At 33.6% G+C, this 8,406-nt stretch overlaps 1 long non-coding RNA gene across 1 annotated transcript; it reads right to left on the bottom strand.

Moving 5' to 3' along the window:
• Positions 1 to 4,719: 4,719 nt before the first annotated feature.
• Positions 4,720 to 8,107, bottom strand: LOC113775841. The gene is made up of 2 exons (XR_003468942.1): positions 7,401 to 8,107; positions 4,720 to 4,866 (listed from the first exon to the last, which is right to left on the bottom strand). It is a non-coding gene; the product is annotated as an uncharacterized LOC113775841 (long non-coding RNA).
• Between the last annotated feature and the right edge of the window lie 299 nt (positions 8,108 to 8,406).

The following is an 8,406-nucleotide window of genomic DNA, read 5'->3' as shown; positions in this document are numbered from 1 at the left end:
CAATTAAGATGAACATAAATATAAATACATTAAATTGTATTATTGAAATATTTGATTTCATATGAATGAAAGACAAGAAAAAATGGCAAGAAAATTTTTAAAAATTCATGTGAGTTCTTTATATTGGTAATCAACTTTATTTGTTATTATAATCTTAATACTTGATCATAACCGATTGAAACTCATATCCTAATACTATTTACAACTAAAGTTACTATATACTCCAATTAAAATTTTCTTTTTTTCACTAAATTTTCTTTTATATATGATGTATGTGTTATCATTTGTTGATAATTAATATAACAAAAAGATGCTATTTAGGCTAATATGTCTTGACAATGTGGATTACTTTTAAAGATTTTAATGAGAATTAGATCACATTTTTTATGGATTCAATCTAATTCACATTTTATGTCATTTGAAATATAATTATTTAAAACATAAGGGACCAAAAAATACGAAGTAAAACTTTTGACTAATTCTGATTTGTTTTGACCGTTATATATTATAGTTTTGTATTAGTTGTCCTAAATTTGGCTAAAATAAAAAATTTGCTATCATAATTATTTTGGTCAAAATATCACGGATTAGTTTAACTGATAGACCAAACGTTGGGGGGACCAAAATTGCACATGTTCCTTTATTTTAATCATATTTGATATTCCAACCCTTTCTTTTATATTTACACCTCAATTATTTGAAATATGAAACTCAATTAAAAAATAAAATCTACCACAATATTTCACATGTACAAAATTCACTAAATAATGTTGAAAATTTCACCCATTTTCCAATACAACAATTTCACCCTTTTTTTTATTAAAAACTTATGTCGCTTGACGTACTAAGTCCGACAGTCTTTTAAGTTAATTAAATGACGTTTCAAAATTCGAACAGCAGAAATAGATGAAAACAGGTTTTTTTAAATCAATAATTACTTCTATAAGATGTTAAACTAAACAAAGGCCGTTTTAAACAAAAAATCTCATTCATTTTACAATAAGATGCAGTTCTCAAATTGTTGAAAAATTATTTGTTAAAATTGTTATGTAATTTTTAATGTACAATATAATTTTATAAATATAAATTTATTATGCAATATAAAAACAAAATAGTCATATACAATGTCTATCATAATTATCCCGAAATGAACTTTCCACCGTAGACGTAACCTATTGCTTCTGCTTCTGCTTCTGCTTAAATACAATTTTGGGTTTGTTTGGATTGCTTCATATTTCCCCAATTTTATTTGCTTACATCATCTTTACAATTTCCAATACACCTTTTTATCTTCCCAATATCTTTTTATCTCACATACATCACATCACAAAAAGTGCTACAGTAAAAATATCCCAAATAATCCCAAATAACTTACAATCCAAACAGAATTATTCTTTAACCCCCATTGCTTAAATGCTTTTGTCTTGATTAGAGTCGGAATGTTTGACTGACACTTTTTTTTAAAAAAAATTGGACTGCCCGGCAGCCAGCTTTTTGCAGAAGTTGTCGGCTACCGGGCCTTGTCAGCCCGGCAGCCGACAACTTTATAAAAAAAAATTCCCCTGCCAGCCTGGCAGCGATGTCAGAGTTGAAAAAAAAAATTGACTGACTTTTGGGTGCCGTGTCAACCCGATACCCATAGATTTGCACCAGTCTAATGTCAGAGCAATAGATGTCCGAATTTTCTTTTTTTCAACCATATTCTGAGTAATTAGCCGAATATAGGCATTTGCTTTAAAAAAATGATAAAATGTAATTGTTTGAAACTCATAATATAATCTATATCTTTCATGTCTACATGATACAATGGGACAAAAAGAAATTTAAAAAAAAAACCAAAGATTTGTTGCGCCATGTAGGCGCAGCGATCCAAAAATTAAAACAATGCCCTTTGCGCCAACATAACGTTCCGGCTTTAAGAATGTGTCAGGCCCATCGCAACAGAGTCTGACATTTTTTTTTTCAGAATGTGTCAGGCCCATTTGGTTTACAAGAAAAAAAAAACCATTTGGTTTACAAAACATTCCATTTTTTTTTTTAAGTCTAAGGTTTGTTAAGTTTTGTAAAGAGTGTTTTGGGTTTATTAAGTTTTGCAAATTTAGGATTTACGATTTATTATAAAAGGTTTAGAGTTTACAATTTGTTAATATTAAATATAGTCATTTATAACTTACTTAAATATAGTCATGCTGACGCAACAAGGTTTGCTTAAAATTTTGGACTGTCCCATCAACGTGGCATGATGGCCGTTTGGGTTAAGACAAAAAAATTCTTCTTGACCCATCGTGTCATGTAAGTTGTAACCACAGCGGACATAGATTAAGACATGAGTTCCAAACAACCACATTTGACCCCTTTTTTTGACAAATGCCTATATATTCCTATATTCTAAAGAATTTGCCACTTCACGAAGGATTACACTTTAGAGTGTAATCCACTATCTCTTCCATCACAATATCACAGGATTCCACTATCTCTTCTTTCATCTCTTCCATTACACTATCCCGGGATTACATTCTACGCAATATAATAGTATGAATCTACAATTAAATCACATATTTATGTTAATAATTCACAATACATATCTCATAAATAAATAAATTTATTTTCTAAAAAATACTTAATTCCATTGCTCTTGAAAAATAATTTATTAACTTTTGTTGGAAATTTTTTAATTTTCTAAAAAAGAATATTATTAATTTTTTACTTTCAATAATATATATTAAGTTCTCTCAAAAATAGTACATTGCTATTTTCTAAAAAATAATTAAGTAATTAACTCCATCATAACTTAATCATTGAATAAAAGGAAGAATTTTCTATACAAAATTATTAAAACTCTCATCCATAATGAGAAAATATTGAAACTTTAAAAATTAGATAAGCGATTAACGAAAATGAATTATGAAGTAGGAGAGTGAGAAATTGAGAAAATGTTAACAATATTTATAGACAAAATTTTAAAGATTGAAAGTGAAAAAAAATATTTTTGTTGCAAACATGTTAAAAATGATGATGCAAAACTTTCTAAAATTGGACCATTACAAATATTGAATAATTGGACAAGGCGAATCCACTTTTCAGCTTTTGTCCCTTCATTATCCGTATAATAGGGGATTGTGTATGTAGTGGGGAAAATACTCCTATCACACCCCACTGTGGATGCTTCAATGAAAGAGGGGATAATGAAATAATGATATGGCATATGGATTCCATCATCGATGCCCTTAGTACAAGTTGAATTTTACACACAAAATAAAAAGCACAAATGTCCCTAGTCTATGTTTACTAGGGAGATTGCAATATGATACTCCCATTTTGATGTTTGCTAGGAAATTTGCAATGTTCGTACTCCTATTTTATTCTATGCCTTGTTCTTGAAAATTTTCAAATATTTTGTCTGTTTGAATTACTATTAGCACACTGGTAAAACCACCTTAAACCCGTAGGGCTCCTCAACAAGAGACTAACCTTAAGGGCATTTTACTTTTAAGTGCATGATCTTGTATACACTTTTCTACCAAATCATCAAAAGCCTATATGTCGTTTTACCAATGGGTCTATTTGGATTAGCTATTTTTGTAGGGTGTTTTTCAAAAATTTTACTGTAACAACGTCTTTAAAAAACTTTTACTATAAATAATTAGTTGTTTTTAGGAATATTTTTGACGGTGTTTTTGACGATGTATTTTGAGACATTTTAGAATTTAAAATTTAGGATATATTTTAAAAATAAAAAATAACACCACCATCTACCACCAGCACGCACGGCCACCACCCACCATCACCACCACCCATTACCACCTCTGGTCAAGAATTTACCCTAAAATCTCACTCCCACTGAAGTTTTTGGCGTAGATTTCATTCGCGGCATTACTCTTCACATAAAATGATTGAAAGGTGGTCAAACGAACCATTTACAGCTGGATCTCCTTTTCCCAAACTTACCCACATCAAGCCCAAAATCAACAAAAAAACGCACTAAAACGACCTTCCTCGATTCTATGATACAACCATAACTCTAAATTATCAAACCAAAGCAAAAATTTCACAAGTTAAAGCAAAAATCAAGATTCTCATAGGAGATTAATTTCCTTTGTTTTTATGCATGAAAACTGCAAGTTCCCATCCTAAACATTCTCACCAAACGATAACCATCAGAATGACTCAAGAACCAATTTGTCAATGGCTCTTCCAATATTCAACGTGATTTTCTAACAAAAAAATTTAATCATTTACTCTTTGTTCACAAAACAGGATGTTCAAGTTATAGTCACAAAGGAAAAAGCATCATCACTCAACACTCAGCCAAGAAAGATAAAGCAAAGTTTGCACAAAAGGGAATGAAAGAAAAGACCTTCATTAAATTGGTAGCCTTTCAACTCGAACAAGGAGAATTTGGCGAAGAAATCCATGAGTCCAAGCTGTCCTTTGTCCCACTTTCTTCTTCTTTTGTTCCTTTTTCAGTGTGTGATTTGTGAGAGAGTGCAAAGGGAAAAAGTGAGGTGTGTGTGCAGATTTGTTTGTGTTAGTGTGTGCATGTGTTTTCTGGTGTGTGTGTGTGTGTGTGTAATCTGTGTGTACGCGTGAGAACTGCGTGTGTGAGTATATGTTAATGTGTGCAATGAGTGCATGCTGGTGATGGAGAGAGAAAGCCGAGAGAGAGGGAAATATAAGTGAGTGTGAAAACCGAGAGAGGAGGGATGGGGGAGAGTAAAATTATTATAATTTTTTTCATTTTCTTAAAATTAAAAGACCAAACTTAGTGCCCAAGACATAAAATAAAAGTCACATTATTTAATTAAGATTATCAATTTGCCCTTCCTCTTCCCTCTTTTTCTTTCTTCATTTTTTTTTTCAAAAAACCTACAAAATAAGAAAATTCATGTTAGAATTATGAAAATAAATGACCAATAAATAGATAAAAATTTCAAGAAAATTTTGAAAAATAGCAAAAATTTGGTGTCTACACGACACTGGACGTTACACTGATGAAAATTGTTGAAAGCTTGCATTTTGTAAACATGACAGCTTTTTATTAGTTTGATTGTCGTATACATGAAATGCGACCTCTATTCAATAAACAAACACTGGTTTTCCTCCTCCCTACCCTGTCATTTGGTGTCTACATGACACTGGACGTCACACTGATGAAAATTGTTGAAAGCTCGCATTTTGTAAACATGACAGCTTTTGATTAGTTTGATTGTCGTAAACATGAAATGCGACCTCTATTCAGTAAACAAACACTGGTTTTCCTCCTCCCTACCCTGTCATTTGTCTCCCTCTCCCTCCCTAAACCAAGCCGCAGCACTTCCTCCCATCTCCTATTCTTTATATTGTGTGAAGTCTGTTAATCGAAAGGGCCTATGAATGACTACCGACATTGAGAAGGAAGATGCTTTTAGAGATCCCTTCCTTAAGGAAAGGTCTGTTATGGACCCCGTGCATGGGTGCACCAAGACACAAACATGTGGAATCATAACTTGACCCACATATTTGTGTCTTGGTGCACCCATACACCAAATCCATAATAGGAAAAGACCTTCCTTAATCTCTTTCCTTTTCCCACCAAGAATAATTAACAAACACCATCACCACAAGACATGGTATACTCGTGCTTGATCCTCCTGCTGACGTGCAAGCCAAACATGATTCTCAAACTCAAGAAGTCCGGACATGGCCGTCCTACTTGCACGCAAGGTGGACAAGATCCTTAGGCTGAACACAATAACTTAACCAACTTGTTTCAAGTAATTAGTTACAAAGATCATAAACCCTATAGTGGTATTTAATCAACACTCACAACAAAACCTAGATCTACAAACTTACATGTTGAAGATTGGTATGCAAACCTAAACATAATGCATTCACCTAAACCTGACGGCTAAGCTAGTAGCTTTTTATTCAAAACTTATTACTGTTAGTACTATCTTTATCCAAAGCCTAGTCCTCATTATTTGTAATGCAATGGATCTGAAAGGATCTAGGAGGCCAAATTTTAAATTGCTACCACCACCAAATAAGGACAGTCGCAATTGCTAGGTGCAATATTATATCATTTATAAAAGGTGACCTCCTTTCAGGATTTCTTACCCTCCCTTTGTTTCCTTTTCCTTTTCTATATTACAAAGGGGGTCGCATTCGAATGCAATGCCATTTGAATGCAACCTCCATTGAATGTTTCATTTGTGAAATGCAACCCTCACCCATCCCGGCATTGCTCAAAAAGCGACCATTACACTTTAAGCATAATAAGAATCAATATAAGCACTCAAAACACTTACATTTTTTCCTTTTCTTGTAAGCACACACTGACACATATTATATATGTATTCGTATTCTATCTCTACATGTGTATGGGTATACAAGTAACACAAGGAATTACGAACCTTACACATGATTGCCTACCCTGTAAAATGAAAAGACATGTGAATCCAACAAACTCTTTCCAAAGAAACTATGAAATTATGCTAAAGCTTTGTTAAAAACCAGTTGACACATTGCATCATCCGTGACTACAAAAATAAGCTTACTGAAAAGCAAGCCATAAACTTCCTCAGCATACCGAAAACTAGTTAAGTATGTCGTTAAGAAGCAGAATTCATACCCATCATCTGTATAAGAATTTCAATTAAATTTGTAGTTTAATAGCTAAAACAAGTTAAGCAAAGCATAATCCATTACTCATACAAAGATAAGAACACAAACATCGCATATTGATAAGACCATAACCAAAACAAATGCTTTCAAGTAGCCTAGGACAATGATTATACTTCTCAAAACTAAACTTCTCTATAGATTGTAAATGCTAACAAGCGACTAAAATTAGATTTGAGCAGTAAGACTCCTGACCTACCAACTACCCTTTTAAACCGATTTAGTTCCTATTCCACAAAAAATTGCATGCTCCTGTTTATTAAAATACTTACAATGTACAGCTGCATGGACAACACAATTACATGTGAACCCTTATAAAAATTCCAAAAAGAACAGAAAATGAAAAAAAGAAAGCAAATCTTTTAAGCCAACCTAGTTACATTTGTAATTCATAGAGCACTCCAAAAATATTGGCCGCAATAAATTGTTTACAAATCTCTTTTTTTAGCCTGCAACTGGTGAAGCTGCATTAGTTATCGTAAAGATTAGTGTTTGGAGGTTGTTCTCCTTTATTTCCTGGTTAAACACTGATAATGAAATTCTCAAAGTAACACAGAAAACAGAGGGAAATTTTCCCAAAAAAAAAAAGACGTCATTTATAGAGAATTAACACATAAGCAAGTCTATTGTCGAATAAAGTCGATTGTTACTACATTATATGCTACTACTTAGTTGAAGCGAAGTGCAGCAGATAACTCTAGCATGAAAAATTCAGGAAATCAAATATAGGTTATATGTACCTTTAAACTAGACATGAAGGACGTAAAACCTGCCAATTGCTTATTGTCTCAATCCTCAATGGGAGAAAAGCCATAGCCAATCAAAGAAATGGTGCGGGCTGACCTGAAAGCATTGAGCTTCGTGTCCGCCCCGTGTGGATATTTATTTTTAAAATGTGGATATAAGTAAGGCTCAGATCCGTGATGTAATCAGGCAAAGAAGGAGAGACACCGCCATGGCTGCAAAACCACAGTTGCCCAAAATCAATCCACAGGCCATCCGGGTTGCCCCGCCAAGATGCGGGTCGAATAACCTCAATGCCCAGATGAACCCAAGAGCAATCGAATTCGATCGTCACAGCCTATAACAGTGGAAAGGAGCTAAGTCTGAGATAAAAAAGGAGATTGCATTGGTAAAGGTGGTGTTGGAAATGTGAAGTAGAAGCCAGTATTCCATATTAGCAATAACCAGAGATCCACCGCCCCAGAGATCACATACAGATATATATATATATACACATAAATACACGCATGAGTACTTAAAAACTGAGAAGGGTTGTTAGTTTTTCTTTCGATTTGAATGAAATCATTGGCATGCAGAGAGAGGGCAACAACCCTCAGAGAATTCCCCCATTTTTTATTTCTCTCTGCTGCCTCAGTCCATTTCTTGAGTTCGTTCTCAGAGACGAAACAAATTAGCTGGCTCCGGTGTTTATGAAACTCTCCTAAGTCCTACCGTCGAGGCTGTTTTTGCCCTTTCACGATTGTCTTGGACCGGTGCACCAGTCACCAGCCCATTGGCCCAAAACGGGGACCCCGCTGGGTTTTGTGGCTGAAATGGATTTCGTAAGGTAAGAAGAACCTCTCTCCCTCGACCGGTATAAGATTGAGGACTTACTACTAAGTACTAAGCCAAATTTGTCAACTTATAGTAAAGCAAGTGATGTTGCTTCTGCTTGTAGAACTAAATTAACTTGATCTTTTAGATTCCACAACTAAAAATAATTAATTAATTGTAAATCATACC

This window comes from Coffea eugenioides, chromosome 6 (genome assembly GCF_003713205.1).
Source record: "Coffea eugenioides isolate CCC68of chromosome 6, Ceug_1.0, whole genome shotgun sequence".
In the NCBI taxonomy this organism is placed as follows: Eukaryota; Viridiplantae; Streptophyta; class Magnoliopsida; order Gentianales; family Rubiaceae; genus Coffea; species Coffea eugenioides.
The sequence above is the reverse complement of the archived record's forward strand: the minus strand, read 5'-3'. Positions and strand labels throughout refer to the sequence as shown.